Source organism: Protopterus annectens, chromosome 1.part1, assembly GCF_019279795.1.
Source record: "Protopterus annectens isolate FY-2018-M chromosome 1.part1, PAN1.0, whole genome shotgun sequence".
Taxonomy (NCBI): Eukaryota; Metazoa; Chordata; order Ceratodontiformes; family Protopteridae; genus Protopterus; species Protopterus annectens.
The window spans coordinates 1,895,917,431-1,895,944,802 of NC_056726.1; the positions used below are offsets into that span (position 1 = coordinate 1,895,917,431).

General features: G+C 39.1%; 1 protein-coding gene and 1 non-coding gene across 2 annotated transcripts in view; one reads left to right on the forward strand and one right to left on the reverse strand.

Annotated features, from left to right (window-relative positions):
- PTPRU (protein tyrosine phosphatase receptor type U) overlaps positions 1-27,372 on the reverse strand; it is a 4,710,560-nt gene that overhangs the window by 4,126,486 nt on the left and 556,702 nt on the right. The gene's annotated exons all lie outside the window — the stretch shown is intronic.
- TRNAR-CCU lies at positions 15,854-15,926 on the forward strand. The gene has a single exon. It is a non-coding gene; the product is annotated as a tRNA-Arg (tRNA).

Here is a 27,372-nt window from a genome sequence, read left to right on the forward strand (position 1 = left end):
TTATTCATAATATGACTTCCTGTTTTCTTAGACATGGTGCTGTGCTATTTTTATTTGAGCAATTACACTATCCCTAGTTTAGACCTAGTTTTGTAGAGCAGGTATTAAAAATAGAATATCCTACTACTATCTTAAGTAAGATAATAAGTAAGTACAACTAAGATGGAAGCATCAGGAAGATCAAATTCTTAAAAAGAGAAGAATGAGCACATGTAGTTATTACGTCCAGAGCAGCGTTCAAAGTAGATATACATCGCGTATCCATTACCAAGGCACAAAGATGCAAATTAATATTTATTAAGTGCCAGTTGACGTATAAGAGTGAGTACAGTACATTCATCATGAACCTTTAGCTCTCTTTAAAATGTATGGGTAGCATTCTTGGTTCATGTTCACAGGCAGAGCACATAAGTCCCAGTCTGATCAAGTCATAATAGCAAGTTAGAGCTTATCTAGATAATAAATACCTCTCGCACCTATTAAACAAGTCATTTTGATGAGTTCCGTTGTTCTTAACGCTGCGAAGTTGAGTCATCGTGCATCTCCGATGTTTTGGGTATTGGAGCTCCTCCGTAGAAGTGGTGGAAGTTTATTTGTTGTATTTCCGGTTTTAGGTGAGCAACCTTCAGAATCTACCTCTGCGTTTATGGTTTACAGATCCCCAGGGCAACTAAGAGCAGTATAAATGGTCCCATCAGCATAGCTTTCAGACCAGTTCAGGAACTTAATAATTTGTTATTTTCCAGTTGAATAAAAAAGAAAACTGGCACCAGAAGAACCATGGAGAGTAACATGGCGTCATATACTTTCAGGCACAAGTCTCTAGAGAGATCAGTGAGTGGAGGGCGTTGAGCCAAAGCATTTCACAAAAATTATGTCCACTTCTTTAGGTGTTGGCATATTAAGTTTCGCTTCTTTAAAGGTAAAAGATAGTGAGTGTGGGAACTTCATTTGGAATTTTATTTTTCGGGTAATAAGATCAGTGCAGTACGGGGAGAGTCTGCACCTTTTTTCTCTAATTTCACTGGGTAGATCTTGTGAAATATTGATTTTTTTGGTTGTTCCAAGTGAAATTAATTGATTTTTTTGTAAGCTATAAGAATGTTTTGCGCATCTTGAAAGTTAAGCATTTTAACGTAGATAGGCCTCATGGGTGCAGATGCCTGTTGCTTCCGTAGAGCTCTGTGCGCTCTTTCGATGGTATATTTAGTTGGAGAATTATTCACTTGTAGAAGATTATTAAAAATAAATTTGAGTGATAGTTTCGGTTAGTTGATATGATTCATATCATGATTATATCAACTTAGTTTGGATGTCAGACAATGTTTTGTCTCTGTGTTGAATTTCTGCTTTTAAATGTTCAATTTCTATTTCGTTTGATTTAGATTTATCTTCAACTAGGTCCAATCGATCTGCTATTTTATTTATTGTAGAACCAAAGGAAGTCATTTTTTCCGACAGTTCTTGGATCGCTGAGTGCAGTGGGAGAGGGGCGCTTTTCAGCTCGTCAATCTGTAGTGTTCCTTCACCTTTCTGTTTCATTGGGATTTTTATTTGTTCTTGAGTGCATTTAGCAGATCTAGGTCTTTTTGCTTCCTTTTCTGGTGAGTTTGAGATAGCAGAAAATTTTGCTTTAGTGGTTTGAGTGTCCATATTTTCAATTTCCTTCGGCATCCTTGACTAGGTTTTCTGGAGGGTACTGTCAGTTGCTGTGGTGCTGAAAGCTGCAGGCCTCTAAGATCCACATGTAGAATCGATGTTCCCTTACTGTAGATTACTTGTGTTGAATTATAGTAGTAATTCCCTGAGAAGATGTAAATTTCAGTTTTCAGTTTCTTTTTTCAGAGTTTAGATTTAAATAAATATGGTTTATAATCGAGAATTCAATGAGTTTAGTATATAACCTAATAGCTGGAAAGGGAGCTATAAGGAGAGGGTGTTTTCAGATGACCACCATTTTGGAATCCTTGTTTTTATCTCAGGAGCTCGTGTCACACTTGCCCTTTGCCACTTGTTTTTAATGGAAAGTACTCTAACTTCCACTAGCCAGATCCTAGTTAATTACCAAGCCCTCCCACCACCCACCTCTACTGAAATGCATGGCCTCATCAGAGCCTTAAGTCTAACCCTAAAACTACTACCCATTTCCTAACCCTAAACACAGTCCTCCCTTGTTCCTTAACACAAAAGTCCCTGATCACTCCCTAACCATAAAACTCCACTCCTGCACCCAAATCTTACACTCCCTTCTTGGTCCCAAAACCAAAAACTCTCGTCACTCTCCCAAAGCTTGAAGTTCACAATCTCTCCCTATTCTTAAATTCTCTTCCTGTTCTCTAATCTTAAAACTCCCCTACTATCTAATCCTGAATCTCTCAACCTTCTTCCTAAACTTAGCGCTTCTGATCACTCCCTAACCCTAAGCTCCCATTCTGCTCCCAAACCTGAAAACTTCCCGAAGCCTAAACCTAAATCTAGCTCCTGATTACTGCCAGAAACCATAATTTATGTTCCCCCCACCCCCCTACTATTTCCTCACAGCTGTCACTCTTGCCTTCTCAGAAATCGGATACTGTACTTGGATAAGAATATGTAGCCAAGTTTGAATGTAAGCAGCAGCCCTTTCTAGCTACGAGATGCCCTTGTCACTGGCTGTGAAACAATAGTCTTTGAGCACCTGGAACATAGCCACTTGTCATAGACCCAGATTTTCACAGAGTCTAGATTTTTGCCTCATATTGTAGTTAGCACTGCCATCTCACAGCAAGAGGTTATCTGGTTTTATTCTTGGCTGGGGTGCTTTCTGTGTTGAGTCTGCATGTCCTCCCTGCATTTGTGTGGGTTTTCTCTGGGTACTCCGGTTTCCTCCCACATTACAAAGAAATGTGTCTGGAGCATTTCGGCCTCCACTGAAAATAGGCTCTGTCTTATTTTTATATTTATATTGTTATATTTTTATTATAAGTTTTTGGTCTGCACATTGAGCCCAAAGCAATGAAATTTCATTTAGCTTGCACTCATGTGTCAGTCTAAATGACAATAAAGTTTACTTTGACTTTTGACTTTGGCATCAAAAGCAAAGCTAATGCAACAGTGGTATTCTTGATCAAAGTTAGGACAACTTACATTACAATACTTCTCGAGCCTTTAGTTAGTCTATGCATATAGTTTTGAAATGTCTGCTATTCAGCTTTCCTGTGTTTACATCTTTGTGTACTAACGTTGCTCCTTTATTATTTCTGTTGTATCTCTAAGGCCTGTGGCTGGAATGGGTCCATCTGAGAATCACTACCCATGTAACTAAAAACGTATAAAAGAATAAGTAAAGTGAATAACTGAATGTTTTGGGTATGTTAACATCTGTTATTCCTCTCTTCTAGTTGTTGACTAACATCGCATAATTTTTTCTGGTTTAACAAGCAGAAAATGTACTCCATTCCCAAAACAAGAAGCAGGACAAGAAGCTGCTAATATTTAAACTAGTACAAACAAGAAAGCAGGGAGTCACGGCCGCAAAGAACTGGACAGCAGCATCTTTATCACTATTCCTGTAAAAAGACTTTAACATAAGTTAGCAAGGACACTTACTTCTACTTTGTCATATCTTGACTGCTTTTAAAATATCACAACTGTGCTGTCTTGCACCCATGTAAGGAAGGGAGGGAAGAAATGAAGATGGTTGCTAAATAATTATTCAGTGAGGGTACCAAATATTTTAGGTTGAAACTTTGAAATTCATCAGCATTTTCCTATCTCATTTTAGCAATAATACTACCTCCTGGATTCGGTCCCATGCATTCAGCACATCGGGCAACAAGCACACTTCAATACTCACTGTTTCTATAGCAGGTACAGGTTTTATGGGATTGGGTTGGTAGCCCAAGGCCCAGCCCTCCACAGAGGGTGCACCACACACACACACACACACACACACACACACACACACACACACACACACACACACACACACACACACACACACACACACACCTAGGGCCAATTTAGAGTGTCCAATCCACCTACATAAATGCAGTGAGGATGCAGACTCAACACAGAAGGCACCCCAGCTGAAAACTGAATCAGAGAACCTCTTGGTGTAAGCCAGTAATGCAAACCGTTACACCACTACACCATCAATAATGCTACTTAACTAAAATAAAAAATTTCCTCTACAGTCTCTGTGAATTGTGGTCTCTCTATTTCCCTACATATTTGTGTCATTGATTTGGTAACATTTCTGCTTTTGTATCTTTTGCTGAACACCCTTGGCTATTTTTTTCATATTTTTGCAGAAGATAGATGTTCCACAGTTTCTGTTTCAGGGGCTTACATTGACAATGGCTCCAATGACTGTTCATTTTGGGAGGAGTCCTTCTCAGGTGAATTCCATTATGCTTAGCTTTGCTTCACTGATTATTTTTTGAGTCAGTCTCCTTCGCAGATAAATTACCACTATGCTCAGCTGTAGAATACATACATTTTGTCTTTCATTCCTTAGCACTTAGAAATCTACAGTTATGATGTTTGATAACCAGAAACAACTTGCTAATGCAACCCCATTTTCAATTTAGGATCCTGAAAATGCAACCATTCCAGTTCCTTTCCATTAGAAAAACGTAGACATAATATTGGACCAAAAACACAAAACTGCAGATTAGCAACATAGAGAACCATCTGAAAGTTTCATGCAAAATATCACATTTACTGATGACAGAGGCAAGGACTGCAGACATTTAGTTTACTTCCCAGGACTGTATTCAACTCTAATTAAAGGATTACAATCACCATATGCCACTGGTCTCCTACAAACTGTGGAGTACAAGATATTAAGTTTCAGCCATTTACCTCATAGCAGGCAAAATAACTGTGTCATTATACAAAAAGCTGAACGGCTGTCTGTTGAAGACAGAACCACTTCTTTTACTTAACAATTTAATTTTAAAACTATTAAATGCTAACATTTGTCTAACAGTTAGATAAAAAGCTATTTATAAGGCACTCTAGCTAAGAATGGTGCTCAGCTGCAAAGTTGGGCTTGCAGACTAGGAGGAGGTGAATGAAGTAGGAAAACCAAACCTACAACCTGGAATGTTGTAACTCAGAAAGTACAAAATAATGACTCGCTGTGCGATTATAGAAACGGAATGAATGCATGCCTGGCTGTTAAATATCAGAGCAGCAGTTTAATGGCTCAACGGTACGTTATTTCAGAAATGTTGGCTATTCAGTCAAACAATACATCAGCTTAAAACTTGTCAGAGCTACTGCTATGTAAATGCATATCTGAATGTACTACAATAACGCCTGCACTCATTTGTTTCTACTGTACATTGTGCATCTATACTCTAGTACACCTTGTTTCTATATTACACTGTATAAGTTACATTCTGCCTTGTTTCTATGTACATATCTGATTACAACTCTGTACGTATTATGTGTGTTAGTCATTGCCCTAGTAATACAAAATACAAGTAAAATATATTGGTGAGATGATCAGCTGAATTTGTGTTACTTTCAAGTAAAAGTTAACCATGTCTGAACCATTCCTTTCTTTTTTCCTTTGGTGTTAACATAGTTCAACCAAATTTCACAATTTTGTGTTGTTTCTTGAGCTAGTCTGAATTTATATTTTTTCTTTGTGTGTTAATGTATTGCATTTCTCACTAAAGACTACTAACTTCAGTTTAACTGGAATTAGGACCGATATGTTGGCTCCATTTGTACGGTGAAATGCATTAAGTAAGTAACCAGAGAATGAAATGATGTGTGCGTTAAAATGCAGCACACAAGTTTCGTATAATAACCTTATTTAGAACAGAGTTCCAGTACGTAGATCTTCCATTGCCTAAATACTTGATTTTTGCAGGAACAAGCCTGTCTGATAAACATTCTAGTATAACATGAAGTATTCACCAATATTCTTTAGCAATCATAATAACAGAAAGATAATGCCCTTCAGAGAAATTACATGCATGTTTAACACAGGTGTAATTATATGCTTTGCAGTTTTTAACAGTGAAGCCTTCAACAATTCCTTTACACCTTAATGTTAATGAAAATAAGATATACTAGAACACATTCAGCATCACTGTATGAGTAGGTTATGTAAAATACGTGTGTGTGTGTGTGTGTGTGTGTGTGTGTGTGTGTGTGTGTGTGTGTGTGTGTGTGTGTGTGTGTGTGTGTGTGTGTGTCTGTGTGTGTGTTTCTTTCTCCTTCTGTCTTTGCTATTAAATCTGTATTTATAATATTGACGGTTATGATCATTACTATGTATGTGAGAACTAGATCCCTAGAAATTCATCTTGAGAGAAAAGTTTGAAAAGTGAATCTTGGCATGCATATCGAGAATCCATAACAGTTTGTTATGACTGGTGAGACCCGACCATAACGCTTTGTAGTGCATGGAGTCATATCTACTCCATATACTATCAGTTACAAAAGAAGAAAAAAAAACATAGGCCACAAGTAAGGAAAAAGTCATGGGCAGTTTTTAAACATTGCCCTAATTTAAATAAGTTACTTGCAGAGTAACATCTGTAAACTTCAGTGGACATAGAAGGAAAGAAATGAAAGGACCAAAGGAACATCCTTTCTCTTGCACCCAACCATTGCAGCACTTTGGGGGATATGTAACAATTGTTATACACCTCTGAAAGTGCTGTTACTGTCTGGTCACACATTACAGTAGAGTGTAACAGGTTTATCTTTTTTCCCAGTTTTGGAATAATCACAGCACTCCATTCACTACAGTATTTTAACCCTTACATCAGCATCTCTGTATATAATATTGTATGTATCCTTTCACCGTTTCTCCATTTGTCAGGACCTTTTCTCCCCAGTCCTTTTCTGAAAAAAAATGTGGAGATTCCCATGTAAAACACACAAACAAACAAATAAATGGCTAAAAATAAAAGTTGCATTCGCTAATGGTGAACTAACAAAGGATATAAACACCACTGCAGCATGATCATAAAGACTAGATCAAATAAGCCCCCCCCCCCCACGCAGATTTGTCCTGCATCTGGCAGTGAAATAAAAAAAAATATTTAAAAACTAACAAGTCAAACTTGTCATCACTCCAGTGATGACTGCTCAAGCAAATTTCATTTATTTATTTATTGCACTTGTTTATAAGGATAATCCAATTGGGTATACAAAATGCCTTTTTCAGAAGAGGCCCAGGGAGAAAAGTGTATCAGAGACCGAAAAATGTTCAGTAATTATATATGGTCTACAGTCATTATTCACAAAAACAAAATGCACAGATGACCTACATTTATAATTTTCTACAGTATTTCTTGTAAGGCACAGTCTTCACTATTGCCTACATACCATATAACCCTATTATTAAACGAAAGTCAAAATAATAATAATAATAATAACCAAAGCAACAGCCTCAGTCCTGAGTGCAACCCAAACCCTAAGCTGACTCAAAAGACTCTGACTTTTAGAAGTACTTATTGACTTTTCATCATAAAATAATTTATTCTGTAAAATATTAACCTAATGAAATTCACTCAAGCTGTTGCTGTTCGCTGGACAGTAAATTCACTTACCGCAAGCTAAAGGTTGGCAAGGATTCCATCATATTTTATTGGTATCATTACAATGCAGGGGGGTTCCATACATGTTTAATGGCACTGACATGGCAGCAAAACCAACACATTCATCAATGAATATCTTCTGGGAGCATAACCTACCCAGAATCCTTTCTTTGAGGTTCAGTACCCCATATTACTCTTTGCTCGCTATTGTAAACCTGAAGTCCTAATAACCTGGGATAAATGATGGTGTTTTCCTGTGACCAATTTTGAGTTATTGTGTCTAATTCTTTACCATTAAAGCATTGACTTCTGCTTTAAAGAGGATTTTTGGTAATTCCTTTAGGTCTTTGTCAGATCCCCACTTTGCTTGTGTAGGCATAATTCTTGAGATACAGACTACAGCGACTGTAATATCACTTTCAACAATGCACAAGGCATAAGGTGGGTAGTAAACTAGAAATAAATGCCATGGTGGTTCAAACCTGCCCAAGTAACAAGGACCTCTGAAGCTGAAATGCAAACAAACACCAATCACAACCAAAGTGTCACATAGCTCACAACACCAGTGTGCAACCCAGCAACAGCCCCTAAGTCAAGACAACGTACCTAACACTTCAGTCATAGGTGACTCTATAGTCAGGCACACTGATGTCCCACTCAACAGGCTGAACAAGGAGAAAATTACAGTTAGCTGCCTGTTGGGTGCCAGAATCCACCACATAACGCATGCACTCAAGTCACTCCACAACAAGTACAAATATGACTCTGTCATTGTCCATGTTTGAATGAATGACTTGAGACATACATCCCTGAACTACTTGAAAAGAGACATGGAAGAGCTGTCGGATCATGTAGCCCAGGCAGGTATGACCCTAGCCCTGAGTAGCATCCTGCCTTCACCCAGAAAGATACCAAAATATAAGGACAAAATGATTGACTTCAACAATTGGCCAAGCTTCTGGTGTCATTCAAAGGGGTCCAGTATCTGTCTGCCTGGGACGACATGATCGACAGAACACGATGCTTTGCCAGAGATGGTCTGCACCTGTCACCCCTGGGATTCAGGTTACTGGCTAAGGCTCTTGCCACCCCTATAGTGCCTTTTTTAGGCAAAGTTCAAAGCACAAAACCGCCACCGTAACAGGTACAAGCATGCAAAATCTGAAGGTAATGCTACTAAATGCTAGAAGTCTAAACCTCAAAATGCACACTCTCGAGGCACTCCTAAAAATGGAGAACATCGATATCTGTGCAGTAACTGAGACCTGGTTCAAGGCTCCAGAGAGCACCCCTGCAATACCAGACTACAACTCTTACCACACTTTTTGGCCACCAAACAAGGACCGAAACACTAAAGGTGGAGGAGTGTCCATATTCTACAAGGATATTCACACCACCAGGCTAGTTGCCCAACACAATGCATCTGAAATTATCCAGGTGCAACTAACACTAGGTAAGACTGTAATCCAAACTGTAGCTTGCTACAGATCCCCCACCATGCCCCAAGATTTTCACTACACCTTTCTAAACATACTGGAAAATATTAAGATACAACCAAACACCCTAATACTGGGTGATTTCAACTACCCTGCCATTAACTGGGAAAACTACTCGTGTACCAACACCTTTGCCCAATGGTTTTTGAAATTCATAAATTCCAACGCCCTGGATAAACTAATCCATAGTCCCACCAGGGGCTCCAATATCCTAGACAATTGTCATTACCAACATGGAAAATTGATGCTCCACACCTATGGTCACCACCTCATTGGTCAGGTCTGACCATAAGCTAATCACCCTTGACATCCACATCCCATCCCCACCCCCCAGTAAGGAAACCTCCATAAAAAACTTCTCCAAAGCCAACTTCATGCTACTCAAGTCAGAAGTGACAAACTTCATGACACCCATGCAGACAGGAACTGAAAGATCAACTGCTGAGTCCTACACTAAGGCACTGTACGAGCACATCCACTCATGCATGAATCGTGCCATCCCAAATAGAACCAAGATGCTCTCCTCCAAAAAAGGAAGACAATCTGGTGGTCCCCTGCCATAAACAAACTTTACAACAAAAGGAAGAACCTGTTGCAGAAAAGAGGCAAATCCCATGATGCAAAAAATTCCTTTACCAGCCTCATTAAGAAGCTGAGATCCCTCGTAAAATCCTCCAAATCTAGTTACAAATACAAAATTGCCAAAGATTCCAAAGACAACCACATGGCATTCTATAACAATGTCAAGAATCTAAATGGCAATGCTAAGATCTGCTCTGAGCTACAGCAGAATGGCATTAAATATACTGATCCCAAGGATATTGCCAATATCCTGGCAGATCGATTCAGTGCCAACTTCACTCCTCTCTCACACCCTAAATGGCCCATCTCAATACTGGAAGATTGCCAAATTCCAGTAATAATGGCCACACAGGTAAAAAAAAACACACTCTCCAAAGCTAAGAATACAGCATCCATGGGACCAGATGACATCCTGGTCTGTGTACTACATGAACTACAAAATGAACTGGCACCTCACCTAAGTGTCATGTTTACTCATACCCTCACATCAGGCTTTGTGCCCACTGAGTGGCTCACAGCTACAGTTATCCCACTCCACAAGGGGGGATCCACCCTGGATCCCAGGAATACCACCCCATCAGTCTGACGAGCCTGATCTGCAAGGTCATGGAACGTATTATCATGGAACTTATAAACAAAGATATTGGCAACCTTCAAACACTTGACCCCTCCCAGTTTGGGTTTGTGAAGGGCCAATCTTGTCTCCTGAACCTGATTGACTTCTTTGAATCAGTCTCCAGAGCCGTGGATGAGGGTAAGGCAGTCCACACAGCTTATCTGGACCTCGCCAAGGCCTTTGACACCACCCCCCACCCTGGAATCATAGATAAACTTACTAAGCTGGGCATTAATTCCTACATCACTCGATGGGTTGCCAACTGGCTTACTGACAGAACCCACACTATAAAAGTAGCAGACTCCAAATCCAGCTCCAGACAAATGACAAGTGGAATACCTCAGGGTTCAGTCCTGGGACAGCTCTTATTTGGCATCTACTTCTCTGAAGTACAGGCCAACACTAATGGACTCTAGCTAACAAAGTTTGCAGATGACTGCAAACTAGGAGCCATTACTGAATCCCCAAATGATGTGGATACTCTACAAAAGGGCCTTACAGAAACAGATGCTTGGTGCCAGAGCCATGGGCTCAAGCTCAATGCCAAGAAATGTATAGTTATCCTCTTTGGGAAAAAACATGTACCCGTGAATTACCACATAGGTGGCAGTACACTAAACAGCAAAAGTGTGCTAAGAGACTTAGGGACACAGGTAGACAGTGGTCTTACCTTCAATAACCACATCGCCACAACAGTCAGGAAATCCTTCTATGTGGCACACCTCATCACTAACGGCTTTTCATCCAGAAAAAAAGGTGGTCGTTGTCCCACTGTACTCATTCCCCATTATAGAATACAATGCCCCATTTGGTATTTACCTCTCAAGACATCTGCAACAATTGGAAAGGCCACAGAAATACCTCACTAAAAGAATCACAGCCCTACAGCAGATGCCCTCTGTTGACCACCTTAAAAAACTCCAGCTATACTCTGTTGCATATCATCTATTCAGAGGCTATCTTTGCTTAACATACAAGGCCATGTCAAACCCAAAGCTGTTGGACATGCTACAATTAAAGAAATCTCAATCCCTCAGAGCCATCTGCTCCAGGGATCTAAACCTTGTCATCACAATAAACAAAATATGCTGGAGGGATAGTTTCCTGACCCAGAGACTCCCCAGACTCTGGAATAGACTGCCCATACATGTCAAGCAGAGCGCCTCCTTGGCCCTCTTCAGAAGGAACCTTGACGGTGGGATGGGATGGGAGAAAGGAAATTCACCCCGGGGATCACGTCAGTCACACTACTAGACAGGGGTCCAGGGAACTAAACAGTGTGGTAAGAAATAGCCAGGGAATTGTTACGGCTTGGCTTGTATAGGCCCTAGGGCCAATAGCCTAGTACCAGTCTATGAACCTAAACATCTTCAGGACAGAGCGGAAGTAGAAATGGCTTGACACAACCAAGTCATCATTCCAGAGGTCCCTTAAATGCTGTCTGCATTGAAGGGTATTTCCAATCTACTATGACATTCTTTTCTATAATTAAGTCTTATTCTGACAATTGTATTAGATGTGTTATTTTGACCATAAGATGTATTGTGTAAGGTGTGTTTAGCTATGATACTATGTGCTGTTATCTGTTTTGTTTGTGAGATGTGTGGAAAATATGACAAATTGTAGATTACCTCTTTGCTGGATGTATCATCACTACAGTGAAGTCCTTCTTCATTCTCATCTCTTGAGTTTAGCCTAAACACACCTCTGGATTTTGGGTATCATTTCCAACTTTAATTTAATGTACAGAAGTAATAAGCTGATGACACCTGGATGGTTATGAGACCAAATGGATATTGATTATATTAGTAAAGCTCAGATGAAGTTACTTTAAGAACTGGAGATAAGTCTGTGGTAAGTAAACAATGGACTAGAGAACAGTCACACTGCATCCCGCTACTTACTATCACAATTTAGGAACATGTTGTTGGTATGTTTTGTGAAAGGAATGAATTCTGAATGTTCCAATGTCACAGGTAACAGACAGAGAGAAAGAGAGTGTGAGAGAATAGAGAGAGAGAGTGAGTGGGAGCTCTTAAGCTATCGCTTTGTCTTCTACTAATCAATACAATTTTGCAGTGATGCACAGAATAGGTAAGAAGCCTGTTCATAGGAGGGTCAGTCTCTGGGACACGTATCTGTCTCTCCAGCTTGTTCTGTTTAAGTGACAGACAAAATTCAGGTTCACAGACCTCGTATTTCTGGTACTGTTTGACTTATGAATAAGCAGGAGATTCATAAATGTGGGATTTGTGGATGCCTTGTAAGACAGGCATAGTTCACCCCTCAGCAATCTATAGGAGATTGAGTAGAGAGAAAGGGCTTTAAGGTGCTCTGCATGAGACAGGTTTCTCGTGCTTATATTCTTTTTATAAGGAACCTCTGATGTTGCTCTATTTGCTGCATATGCCTGGTCAGGTACATAGCAAAGGGAGCAGTGTACTCTATGATTGGTCGGATTAGGGCAGAGTACAGTGGGATAATGACCTTTTTGGACCTAAATGCCATGCCTTTACTTTTAACTTGTGCAACATAAAAGGATTTCCTCACCACTGCGGCTAAGTGGTGGTCAAAGGTAGGGCTACTTCTATGTGCCTTCCTAGATCATTGACCACTGGGTCAGCTTTTAGGGGAATATTATCAACGTGGTAATTAGCCAAGATGGTCAGCACTGGCACCATTTGCTAGTCAGAGATAAGCCTTCTTGAAGAATGCCAGTGACTGCAGGAAAGTTGATGATAAACCCTAGCATACAATTATCTGCAAACCTAGTCAGCCATAAACCTTCAGCATTTGCTTCCATTTCAGAGAAATGGATGCTGAAAAGGAGTGGGCCCAGTACTGAGCCCTGGGGACTCCACTAGTGTTTGGCGTTATGATGGAGATGAACTCACCTATTTTGACTTCCTGAGTCCAATCAGTAAGCCAGCTGGCTATCCAGTGGGTGATAAAAATATTTTTACCTAAATTACTGAGCTTACCTATAATGTCTGAGTGGAGTAGTGCATCTAAAGCCTTGGCAAAGTCAAGGTAAGCTCTGTGCACAGTCTTGCCTTCATCCAATGCTCTGGTGACCCTCTAGAAAAAGTCCACCAAGATTTAATAGGCATGCCCTTCCTTTAACAAAGCTGAACTGTGATAGGTCCAACATTTGCATGTTATTTAGGTCTTCATTTATCATGCCCATGATGATTCTTTTCATGGTTTTAGATATGAGGCAGGTCAGACTTAGGGAGTTGTAGTTTCCCAGGTCAATGGTAGAACCTCCTTTTTGCAGTGGAATGACTGTAGCCATCTTTCATTCCTTGAGCACAAAACCTTACTGTAGGCTCTAGATGAAAAGTGTTTCAATTAGACCAGAGAGATCATGTTTCATGCTATTTATTAAGCATCCAGGAATGTTATTGGGGCCCATAGATGCAGTGTTTTTGACCTTGAAAAGTGCATTGATGACCTGTTCCATAGTAATGGTTGGGAGGATTGTGGTATGCAGTATTACCTTTGGACTACTGGGGGAGTGGGTGGAAAATGTTGAAGTGAACCGGTCAGCCAAAAGGTTGGCAAAGACCTCAAGTTCAATGTGGGTGTTGCCATTTACAATATGTTCTGAACATTGTTGCCTATTTCCCCTAAGATTACGAAAATAGCTGTAGAAAGCTTTTTGGCTGGCCTTTACATGTAAAGCTAATTTTCTTCAAATTTAGCCTTTGAAGTATTAATTAATCCTCTTACCTGCCTGTTTAATTTGTTTATGGGGCTTTTAGCATGTATGACTTTGTTCCTCCTGCACTTAGTGAAGATTTTTTTCTTTTGTTGTATAACCAATTTATATTGTGATTCCACCAGGATGGCTTGTCTTTTGAGTTTGTCTTATTCTTTACACGAGGGGGCACAGCTTGCTCAATACAGCTATGAATATGGCTGTACAGAGATTTTGTAAATAGGTCAGCATATGCTATGGTGTTTATTGGGTTTTGGGGTGCTTGGAATTTAGTCAAAGTGTCACTTAGTAGAGAGAGGTTAGCCTTAGAATAGTTCCTAAAGGTTTTTTGTTTCACTGGATTCCCCAGACTTAATTTTTATTTCAAGCTTTATGGTCAGATCTGATTGGTCAAGACATTACATTGGGTGAGGAACATCCACCCCCCCCCCCCATGTTTTCTGAGTACAAGGTCAAGGATGTTCATACCCCTGGTAGGAGAATGTATCAACTGTTCCAGCATTTTGGTATTAAGTGGTTTCCCAAAAAAGTATAAAATTTACATTGAATAAAACAAAACTATGAGGCAAAAATCTGGACATTCTATGGAAATTAGAATATGTATGAGGTATGATAAGGGTCAGTGCAAGCATACTATATAAAATTCTGACACCTTCTACAAAATCTGAGACAGATGAGGACTATCCAGCCTCAGCCATCCAAACGATGTGGTTGTCTGCCAGTAACAAAAGAAAGAAAAACATTACTTCATGCTTTTCACTTGACTGTCACAGTTTTGCATGTAATTTTTTTGCTCTGCCCCACCCATGATCTACCCAACAAACTGAATGGCCAAATCAATAGAGCTTCCTTCATAGAGGCCTATTTCACTGCTCTGGTAGGGATGTTTTTCTGTTATTTATTTTATTAATACTAAAGAATTACAGCATTTCTTATACCTGAAAAGCACCCCTACCCGAGTAATGAGAGTAGCACCTGAGGCAGCTGCCAAGTTGCTCTATGCCTAAGGTCGGCCATGATGACAACCCCTGTCATCATCATCTCCCATGATGCTGTAAGGTATTATAGCAGATATTAAGCTGAAGAACTAGGGCCCTGAGTTCAGTGACGTGGGTACAAAAGTTTACAGGTTACATCCAATGTTGGTAGTGATAAACTAGAAGTTTTGTTCTGCCACACACAACTTGCAGGTGTCTACTGAGTCTCAGATAGTTATGGTCTACTAAGTCTCAGACAGTTATTTAAAAAGCATCTTATGTATCTTAAAAGCTGTCAGGAATGCAGGCCATAGCCTATCAGAAACAATGGAAGACCTCCAGTTGTAGAAGACCAGCAGTGTTGGAAGGCTGGCAGATGTCAATTAAGTCTTCTTCTTCTTCTCCGCTCTCCATCTTCCTCTTTTGTATCTTCTTCCCCATCATCTTCCCTCTCCTCCTCTTTCTTCAGTCATGACCATGAGAACAAGAGACAAGTCACCCCTTTCGAGAAGAAGCATGCCAGGATCAGAGGATAGAACATGTAAGCAAATTGAAAACATCACACCAGCAGTGGTTTAAATTGAAGCAATGTAGTGTGCACAGCAATTATATATCTAGGAGCATCAGAGGGGTACAGAAGAGATACGTAGTTGTCATTATGTACCATGAGGCTTCTGTGCTGTATTCCTACTGTGCTTAGTGTCACCAGGAAGGACAGTAATAGGCTTACAGAGTTTTGCTATGCATTTCTACAAAGCAACATGGGCAACTGCTTGGTCTATAGAATACTTCTCACAGCAAACCTCCACTGCCTTTTGTGAAGCTTAAACCTCTTTTGATCTTATATAGAACTACTTGCTATCTTACTTTCTGTTACCTAGCAGCTTAACCTAAGAGATATAAAGGAATATCAGGCCCCAGTGGCCAAATGGATAAGGCATTGGCCTCCTGAGCCAGGGATTGTGGGTTCAAGTCCCATCTGGGGTAATATAATCTTGATACAAGTGAAACTTTTAGTACCTACCTATGAACCTATAATTAATCAATGGAGCACCGAAAGCCAACACACTCTGGCTAGGCTTATAAATGCCCTCGGGCAGATAGCCTAGTACCTACCTATGAACCTATCAATTCAGTTTTCGTTCTTCCTCTCTGGCACCAGTATTGGGTACCACACATATATCTTGAAAGCAAAGGCAAACTCTCAATGATGTGTTCGCTGCAAAACTGCCAAGTACTTTGACTCACACGCATGACATACAGGATCTGCGAATGGGATGATGGCAAAGATGCAAACCTTTATGTGAGCTCAAACATAAACTGAAATAATTTGTATCCCATATGTATTGGGAGGTTGTGCAGCCTTACACTGCTATAAATGCTTGGGACCATCAGCTTTACACTAGCCAATTTATCTTTGTCGTAGTCTTCTGAGATGCTGCTTTAATATTTCCACAAGTCATTTATTTTCTGAAATAACCATTAAGAAAAACTTCTGTTCTTCATATGCCACTGCATTCTAGTATTTTCAGAATACACCATTTTGCATTAAAGTTGCTGTGCTACAGCATGCTAAAAGTAGAATTTATATGCATCTCTCTTAGCAGACTTATACATTTGTCCATAGGGGTCATTGTTTTATTTCTGTTTCTGTTATTAATTCTGTCACAAACAAGATAAAAGTGGGCAAAACAATATTGCCAAAGTGATGACTTAATAAACAGCTCTCATTTAGTCCTAGATGGAGACAGCTTGCTGTCAGCAGACACTTCTTTGGTTGCAATGTAAACAGAATTCAGTTAAGATTCTCACTACCATTGCACTTTGTTTCAAACTGTCTTTTGAAATTGCATTGCTTTTATTTGACTGCCATTTCTTTGTAAGCTCTGAAATCAGTACATTGCATGAGATCTATGTCAGATGATCAAGTTTAGAGAATCTCAAAATTCATAAGGTTGAGATATCCATTCAAAAGCTTTGGGTTTTCAAAAACTCGATCATATGGTCTTGACCACATGAATTTCGAGTTTCTGAAAACTCATTCAACTGATAAGGAACCCATCATATGTGACGTGACATTTATTAAAGTGTCTCTTTCTCTTTTCCTCTTGTTGGGACTCCTTGATGACTGGCAGATAGTAATAACCTCATTGAAATTATTATTGTCACTACAGTTTATATACTTTCTATATATAATTTATAAAGAAATGTGCCGTTTTATTTGGAGAGCTATGTCACAACTGTAATTTGTACAATGCATTCTTCATGGAAGGTAGTTTTATTGCTGTTATTGTTATTACCTTGGTATAACAATATAGTAACGTATGAATTATATCCTCTGGAGGCAACTCTGTTGACTTTTGTGTCAGTGGCTGCTCTATCATCTGTAATTATAAACTTAACACTAATTCATTGTCAAAAGACAACTGTGTCTTTGCATTGAATCTCAGTGTCTTGGCCTGTTAAACTACATTACTTTTTTTCTCCCCGACCCCACATATTGTCAGCAGTGTCTATCATTTTTAGCTAACAGTATCAGCGATAGTTTAATTCATCTCACAAACACAAGATACAAGGTTTGATTCTCACCCTTGGGAAACTGGCTAGGCATAACATGGCCTGTAATGGCAGCTAGCCTAGTATTGATCTATGAACCTATTTGGGACATACACACAGTGACATTACTAGCATCTAAATACCTGCTTTCAATATATATGATATGAACAAGTCCTGCAAAAAGCAGAATCCATATACCGCCTCACAAGGGAAGGACATTTGTTATAAAATACTTGTTTCTTCTGTGTCCTTGCTAATACATTCAAAATCTAAGTGCATTTAAACTAAATGAAGGCTGCAAGCATCACAAGTACAAGGTACAAGGTTTGATTCTCACCATTGGGAAATTAGCTAGGCATAAAATGGCCTGTGAGGGCAGTTAGCCTCGTATTTACCTATGAACCTATTAGGAATGTGTATAGAATGACATGAGTAGCAACCACCTACTTGCAGTTCAAGCATATTCCAATATATATGAAAACCTATGCCATGTTCTAGAAGTCCCTCAAAGAACACCTGCCATACACCCATCCGAAGAGTAGGAAATTTGCCATAAGATGCTTGCTTCTTCCTTGTCCCTGCTAATCCATTCAAAAACCAAGCTAATTTACATTAAATGCAGGCCATAAGCATCACATGTAGAAATCCAGAAACTTCTTAGATGGTCTGACAGTTAGTTCAGATGGTCAAGGCTATGAGCTAAAACTGATCTTCTTCCTATGGTATAGGGTTTGATTCTTTCTGCCTGTTGGGTGCCCTTGAGCAAGTAACCTACTCAGGCAGTGTTTTGGGGCAACCAGGAAGTTGGGCTAGGCTTTTTAATGACCTCCTTGACTGCATGCCTAATCACTGTTACTAGAACAGTTATGGTACACTACACCGAATGCAGTGAAGTCTCAGACCATAATCAGATGGAAGTTTACTCTTACCAATGACTACTGAAAAACGGTGCCATGAAATGAAAGCATATTTCAAAATATCAATTAACAGAAGCAACATAAAATAATATAATTAACTAATCTTTCTACAGTTTTTCAAGCTTTGATTTCATACACGTCATAACAGCAGGGCACTTAGGCTGCTTTGTGGTGTCAGTCACATGTGAAAAGGCATTTAAGCCATGAAGAACAAAACAGAAAAAAATTGTTATGGCTGACAGGACAGACTAGGAGATAAAATCCTGTATCAGCCTTTAGAAATGTAGTAAATTTAGGATGTAGCTGCAAAACTAAAGGACTCACTGCCATATACTCAGAAAATGAAAATGGCAAATAACAACTGGGAAAAATTAATAAATTCTAAGACTCTGTAGTAGTTCTGAGTACTCCCATTCAATGTGAATAAAGGAGAGGGGACCTGAAGAAAGATGCCTTCTGTGTATATCTACTGCATTCTGGGAAGAAAAAGCAATAGCTGGCCCACAAATGCACGTCATTATGACTCCACCTTAAAGAGAGTTTGGTACAGAATAAAGTAAATTATTTTGTTTTTATGTGGCACTGCACAGACATTATTATAGCAATGAAGATGAAGATAATGTAAGGAGAATGGGTCTATGTTCAGTCATCGAATGAGAAACCCATCGAACCTTTATTCTTCTAACTTAAAACATTGAATGTTTACTTCAGCAAACTTCAGTCATCGGATATTTTACCCAGGGAACAGTGGACCAACATCCATACTAAAACACACACAGCAGTATATCAAACACCCCACCCCCCACACACCCCCATACTTATATATATACCATATCCGAGATCACTACAGTGGTGAAAAGGGCACATTTCCTAATGCTGGCCAACAAACTCCATTCCCTGGTTAAAATATCAGATGATTGAACATTAGCGGCAGTGAACATTCAGTGCTTTAAGTTTGATGACCAGAGGTTCTATGGACGTCTCATTCCAAGACTGAACATAGACCTAAAGAGAACATCTGTATTTTTTCCATTATCTGATCATACTGGCCCTTTAAGGAACCAACAATATGTTCTAGTCAGTTGATTTCTCTGACTGTCTTTTCCACTCAGACCTGCTGTTATACAGATGTTATTCTTCAACTGAGACTCACTTAACAGTGTTATCTGTGCATCAGCACACACTATGCACTGTGTAATATTAATTTTAATGTTATTCCATGCCACTGACCCTTCAGAATGTTTGCTTGGTTGGCTAACTCGTTCTGCTACTCCCATGTCATTCACAGCCCCATAAACTGTAATTTTCTTGTCATCTTACTGAAAAGTAGGCACTATATTTATCGTTAAGTAACATTTTAATCCCAGAAGCAATCTGTCTTATTTATGCACCACCTACTAGCGCTGCATCACGCTTTCCTACAATCTGATTTATTGTTGCACTCTGCTTTTCTCTTTGTAGATACAGCTGTTGCTTCATTTACATTTTATCCTGATCTCTAAGAATTTACCATTCTACAATGCATCTTTCCTATTATATTTTTACATATTATATTTTCACTTTTTCCTAATTTCATCATTATTTTGCCTATCCCCCCACACCACACACAGACACACACACAGACACACACACAGACACACACACACACACACACACACACACACACACACACACACACACACACACACACACACACACACACACACACACACACACACACACACACACACACACACACACAGACTCACACACACACACACACACACACACACACACACACACACACACACACACACACACACGCACACACACACACACACACACACATTCTTACTTAAGCTAATATAGAGCTGTCATCATTTTCTCTGCCATTCTGAAGATCTCTGGAGATTTATCGCCATGAAGACAGTGAGTGAAGCCTAAATGGTTTTTCTTAACTAACCTCTGTGTTAGCCTACCACAGACCCCCTGAAGAATTGATTTACCTGGAAAGAAACCCAGAACAGAAACCTTTCAGCAGTTTTAATTATTGAACCTGTTTAATTTTGGTTTGGCAAAGTTGAACCAAAATCAAGGAAAAGTACTGCTAAAATTGTGGGCAGTGAAATATTATCAATGCTCTCTCTATAGCATTATTTGCACAGCTAAAAAAAGTAATGGGTTCTTAACAAAATGAGTGTCTTTAGCAAATACATTTAAACAGAGGTTTTCAATAAAAAGCTAAGGCATGATTCTTTCCCAAGGGCTTATTGACTGATATGAAATGCATGATCTTTACATGACATCAGTAAGCACCTGTATTAATGTTACCAATGTATTAATTCTACCAGTCAGCTTGTTTGTGTGCCAAAAGGGATAGACAGACACATACAGATATGCATACATAAACTCCTGTTTCTAAGTTTCCTCTAACTTGAAGTTGAGTGTTTCTTTTCATTTCATATTTTTTTTAATGTTATCTTCCTGTCACTCTTGATACAGCCGCCCATGTTCAAGGGGTTTCATAACTGAAGACATAAGATGAATATAAAATCAAAGTAAATCAATTACTGTCAACCAAGGCACATACTACAGACACACACACACACACACACACACACACACACACACACACACACACACACACACACACACAATGACAAAGAACTCAGATTGGCAGGCAGAAAGGTGCAAAGCAAGAATAATTAAAAATAACTAAAACACTATTGGGAAAATACTGAAAAAAAGTTAGTTACTTGAGTTAGATAAAGATTTACTTGCAGTATTTGTAAAGAGATGAGCCTTTTAGTGGTATAAGTATAGGAAATGTTGTAAAAATGTTGTAATTTGTGTATACCACTGTTACACCCACCACTGGACCAGTAATCAAGGAGCCTCAATCCTCATCAATGGCACCAGTGGGGGGCATACACTGGGAGGATGACAGGAACCCACGCACTATTTCCAGATGCAGCTTTCTGCATCAAGTGCAATTTCCCTCAAGAGCACACAGAGACCACAGTCTAGATGCCCAGATGGTCTGTACATAACATTGTGGCTTTTATTTCTGGAATAATTCAGGATAGACTGGACGTTCTAATCCTATAGTGTGAAGGGTCTTCAGAGAAAATCATGAATTATTGTACTGCCTCAGTGAGTGAAAGTTTATGAAATGCAAGGCATTATTAAAATGGGCAGGATTATTTTTTCTTTATATTTCCTGAAGAGAGAACTATTTATGTTTTATAAAGCTTCCTATGGCACTAGAAAACAACATCAGAGAGATGGGCATTGTGTGCATCATCCATCACATCAGTATTTATGAACTTTCCAGGGACAGATAGAAGAATCTGGATGAGACACTCTACAGAGCTCTTTTTGATCAGGTAAATAAGCAGAACAACATGAATAATATGAACTGCTGGATGACTGTATCCATTCTTCTGAAAACATCTAGTGCTCAGATCACAATGAGCACAGAACTCCCAAAAGAAGTTATCAATGCAGATCTTCTATGTTAGTTGGGGAAACATCATTATTGGCAACAGACAGAAAGCTGACCCTGGACGTTTAACAGGAAGGAGAATTGACCTCTTGTGTACACATTGGAAATTTAGAAAATCAAAACAGTACCTCAGAAAGGGACAAAAAAACAGCAATCTTATACTTCAAGGCCAATCTTTAATGTAAACAGTTCCAGCACATAAACACTTTTACAAACACATAAATAAAAATCTTATGTATCTAAAAATACACCATAAAAATCCACTTTAAAACACTTAAATAAATTTAAAACAATAACATATTAAAAATATTGTGTTCTGAATAAATTTAATTGTTTTAAATGTATTTAAGTGTTTTAAAGTGAACTTTTATAGTGTATTGTTAGACATGTAAGATTTTTATATGTGTGTGGATTTACTGAAATGTTTTTAAAAACACGTTTGTAACATATGTATTTATTTTGAACTATGCACTTTAGAAGAATATTTTTATTGGTTCTTTCAAATTTAATTGATTAATTATGAGGATTACAAAAACTAGGTGATTGTTTAAAGTCCACATCTGATGAAGTCTAAGTAAAAAGTACAAAAAAACAAAAAAACAAAAAAAAAAACTGAACCAAGTTGCAAGAGTAAACAAGAAACACTTGAGTCTCAAGCACTAGAACACCACTGTCTTGAAGTCAGAGCCTTGAGTGTCTTGTAGTTTGTGCAGGTTATTAATTTATTTATTTATTTCACATTTGTTTAGCAAGAGTGGAATTAAAGTAATCCACTGCAGTGTCTAATGGTACTGCTTTAAGTGGGGTAAAGTTGCAGTTACACAGGATAGGGATAAACGCATGAACATTAAAGTTGTTTTTTTGTTACAAATTTGATGGTACAATGTGTTTTTTGGAGGGTGAAGACAATGCCTAAGTACATATGTAGGGAGATGGAAACTAATACTGTCAGGAAGGCAGCCTGATTGGAAGGTGTGAGATGTTTTATTTGTTAGGAGCCATACTGGAATATATATTTTTTTAATAGCTTTGTCTACTCTGGTGGCCGATTGTATAACCTGGGTAGAGCCAAACAGGTTGATGAAACTACTGGGGTTATTAGAATTGCAGGTAAATCAGTCACTCTTAAAGTCACCCATTATTATGGTTTCTTGTGGATAAGTTAAGGATAAGAGTAGTGAGGAATTCTTCAATTAGAATAAGGTTGTTGCCAGGAGGAATATAGATGCCTATTTTGGTAAGGAATTTGTTGGGGTTTCGGTGGTGCACCGGTAGCGTTGTTGCCGCACAGCAAGAGGTTCTTCTGTTCGATTCTCGGCTGGAGTGCCTTCTGTGTGGAGTCTGCATGTCCTCCCCGCATTTGAAAGACATGCATGAATGGGCGTGCCTTCGTTGAAGGTTGGGCATCAGGCTGGCAACTTGGCACCATAAAAAAATCTACTGCCAATCATTAGCAGACCAGAGTTCTGCCGTGGCAACCTCTAACCGGGAAAAAGCCGAAAAGACAAACAATTTGTTGGGGTTTAGTTCAAGTTTGGTAATAATATTTCAGTATTTTTGAATTGTGGGGAGCTTGGTTCAATGCTTTCTAATGTTAGATTTGTTTTTGTAAATTATGGCTACTCCTCATTCACATTTATTTTTCCTATCAAGCCTGTGAATATAGTAAACAGGAGGTAGGATTCCATTAGATTTTGTTTCTGGCTTCAGCCAGGTTTTTGTTAGAACTCCAATGTCAGGCGAGTATTATGAATGGCTAACATGTAGTCCATGCACTTTATTGGCTAAACTTCTTGCATTCATATTAATGAGTAATAGGTTTGAGCCTATGGAGGATGTATTTATTGCTCAGAAGGGCTGTTGTACTGTGGAGTTAATGGTTTGCTGTAGGTTTGTTTTGAGTCCAGGATTAGGGTGAATATTATTGCAAAGCTTTAAATGGAAAAGTAGACCAGTTTGTGAGTGTTTAGACCTGAGAGAAGTCTGAGATTTAGACTTGTGGTGTAAATATCTAAGTGGGAAGTAACCTATCTGAGTGGTGTTATACAGGTTAGTAGCTATCTCAGAGTTAATGGATAATGTGTAAAGAGGATGATGGAGTGCAATGGTCGGAGAGGAGAAAGTGTTAGATAAGTTACTGTGATAAGCTGCTAAGCAGTTAGTTATAGTGAGGAATGTGAAGAGGCTAGTATGAAAAAATAAAATTTTAGATGTTTGGTATAGTGTGGGCTGGGGTGCCTTCTGTGCGGAGTCTGCATGTCCTCCCTGTGGTCGCGGGGGTTTCCTCCCACATTCCAAAGACATGCTATATGTGGTTTGGACAATCTAAATTGGGCCTAGGCATGAGTGCATGTATGTGTGTGCCTTCTATGGAAGGTTGGGTGCTGGGCTGGCAACTCAACACCGTAAAAACTCCACTGCCAATCATGAGCAGACAGGTGATCCACTGTGGCAACCCCTAACTGGGAAAAGCCGAAAGAAGAAGAAGAAGGTATAGTGTGGAATGATCATTGTGTATAAAAGGAAGAAGCTTCTAGTACAACTGAGAAAGACAGTGGCAAGGTGGAGCTGGCTGTTAGTAGGAAATATTCCCGTTATGCGCTGTATGCAGACCTCCATGCAGTCCAGTCGAGCTTTTACAAACTCGATCATATGGGGTCGGCCATATGAAGTTTGAGATTGTGGGAATTCAACCATTTGCAATAGACCCATTGTGGTTAGACTGAATTTTCTGTAGTTAGGGTCATGTTAGTGTAGCTGATAAAACAGTATTAATGTCAGTGTCAGGACGCAGGTGAGATGCAGTGCTTTTGGTTAGCTGCTGTTCACCTAAAGTAACTGCAATAAAAGAACAGAGAGCACAGGAGGTAGGGAGACATTCAGAGTTTACTGAAGGTATCTTAGAATAATGTACTGTAAAACATAATTTCAGAACACTGTAAAATGTACAGCAGGGTATGCAACAACTCAACAAAAGCAGGTGACTACAATGTGATAAGTCAGAAGCTAACTATCACACCTAAACAGAGATATATTCAGCAGATGTATTTCTAACTTTAACTTTCAGTAGTCTGGCTGTGAATGGTTGGGATAGCTTTTAGAAACATTTACAGTGTGATGAAATAACATCGACTGCAGTCATTCTATAGTATGACATTATATTGTCTACTCAAACCTGAGTATGAGTGCAGGCAAGCAGCTGCCACACCTTACCCAAACACATTATTCAAGTATGAGCAAGGTCAATGCAGCAACTTTGTGGAAGGAGGTTTAAGGTTAGGGAAAGTGCAGGGAGTTTTAGGGTTAGGGACTGATCAGGAAATTTCTGTTTATGGAGTGAGGTTGCAGATTTAAGTTTAATGAGCTATAAAGGGCTTTAGAGTTAGGAAGGGTAGTGGAGCTTTAGAGTATGGAGACAAGACTCAGGTTGGGAGATGGGTGGGAGTTTTAGGGTTTGAGTTCAAAACTATACAGTTTTATGGAAGGGCTAGACAGTTTTATAGGTTGGATGTTGGGAGGGCTACACAGTAATAGGAGATCAGACTATGGGGAAAAAGAGCACTTGCTTTGTCAAGCAAGTGGCAGTGAACAAGAGTATCACAGTCTATTAGCATCTGAGCAATAAGCAGTAAAACTTAAAAAATATATAAGCATGAAAAAACATGCATATTAAAATCAAAAATAAAAACATGTTTATGACAATAAAAATAGCAATGATGTAAACAGCAACTCTCAACAACCAACAGTAAGGTAAACAATAAAGAAATCTGTATTGGACTAAAACATATGCTCCCAGTCATCAACAAACAAATGCAAATGTGGGGAACACGTACATAAAAAGTTTACAATAAAAGTCAACAACATGAAGCAGGACGGCCATTGTCTAAATACAGCAAAGCCTGTCTTGTAGGCAATGTTGATTTTTTCATTTATACATTAATGTCAAATGGAAATGGTACACATGCAAACACATTTATTAGTTCCTTTTTAATTTCACATCCTTTAAATACTTAGGTTTATATGGCTGGACCTGTCACTTAACTTTCAAAGCAAGATTGAAAACACCTGGAAAAAGATCAATTCCTTTTTATTCTGGTCCAGTTTAATATCTCAGTTTCTCTCCAAACCAGCTAGAGCTGCAAAAGGCAAAGGAATCCTCATTGTTCAGCTTGAATACGTGCTCCCCATCATAGCCACAACCACCAAAAACACCAGAAAACGCATCCACTCAACTGGCCACTGAAAACAAACTCTGCCAATTCATTTACAATTCCTTCCCTCAGGAGCATCACTGCATCACCCTCTCTAAGGCCAAATGGCTACTAGCCTCCTGCAGAGTTGAGCTACTCCTAGGATCTCTTGTTTTCAAACTTCAGCCAGGTGACTTTCGACCTTGTGAAGCTAAATTTCATAATAAAACTACCCCTACAACCTCTGAAATCTCACTCAATTCACTCCCTCACTCAAAACACCCCAAACTAAACTGCACTGTACTGAGCATTCCTTTTCTATTCTTTCACAAAAACTCTGCAATCCTCCCCCCAAATATTAAAGAAGTCCCCTCTTTCCCCTTACTATACTGAAATTCTGGGTTACTAATTAATGTTGTTGTTTGTCTTTCGGCTTTTCCCAGTTAGGGATCGCCACAGCGGAACTATGGTCCACTAATGATTGGCAGTAGATTTTCACGAATGCCAAGGTGCCAGCTCAATGTCCAACCTTCAATGAAGGCACACCCATTTACGCATGTCTTTTGGACACCCATCCAACCATGGAGAAGACATGCAGACTCCACACAGAAGGCACTCCCTGCACTCCAGCCGAGAATCGAATGGGAGAACCTCTTGCTGTGAGGCAACAATGCTACCGCTGCACCACCGCAGATAGATTACTAATTAATAAACTCTTGTAAATCTACAACTGAACTGATAATGTACTACAGTAAAATGGAACTTTTGTTATTAAATCAAATGGAAACCTCAGTAGTATTGTTTTCTCTGTCACAAACTTAAATGAAACTAAAGTAGTAATCTCACACCGTACTGCTTTTTCAGCATTTTTTGCATTTCTGCACTTTTATAAAATTAATCTTTACTGCAGAATTTTCTACATTTACTCTGTGACCCTCAGGTCATAATTTACAAAATAATTTCTTCAGTGTACATGTCCCTGCCTATATGCATACTACTGAATGCTGCCAGGATTTATCATTTCTGTCTATAATTTTCTTGGATAAATAGTAAGAACTGCTACTGCATGAAACTGGCACTAATAATATTTAACTGATCTTTACCATACTGTTTTATGGCATGCAGTACTGTTTTTAATTCAGTTTGCTGAGCTGGCCTATAATCTGAACATTCAGTTACATAAATCTGTGCCTTTTCTATGCTCTGGTAAACTGCAATTTCTACATGAAATATATAAAATCTTTAACTGTGTACATATACACATTTATTACTAGAATTGAACTGAC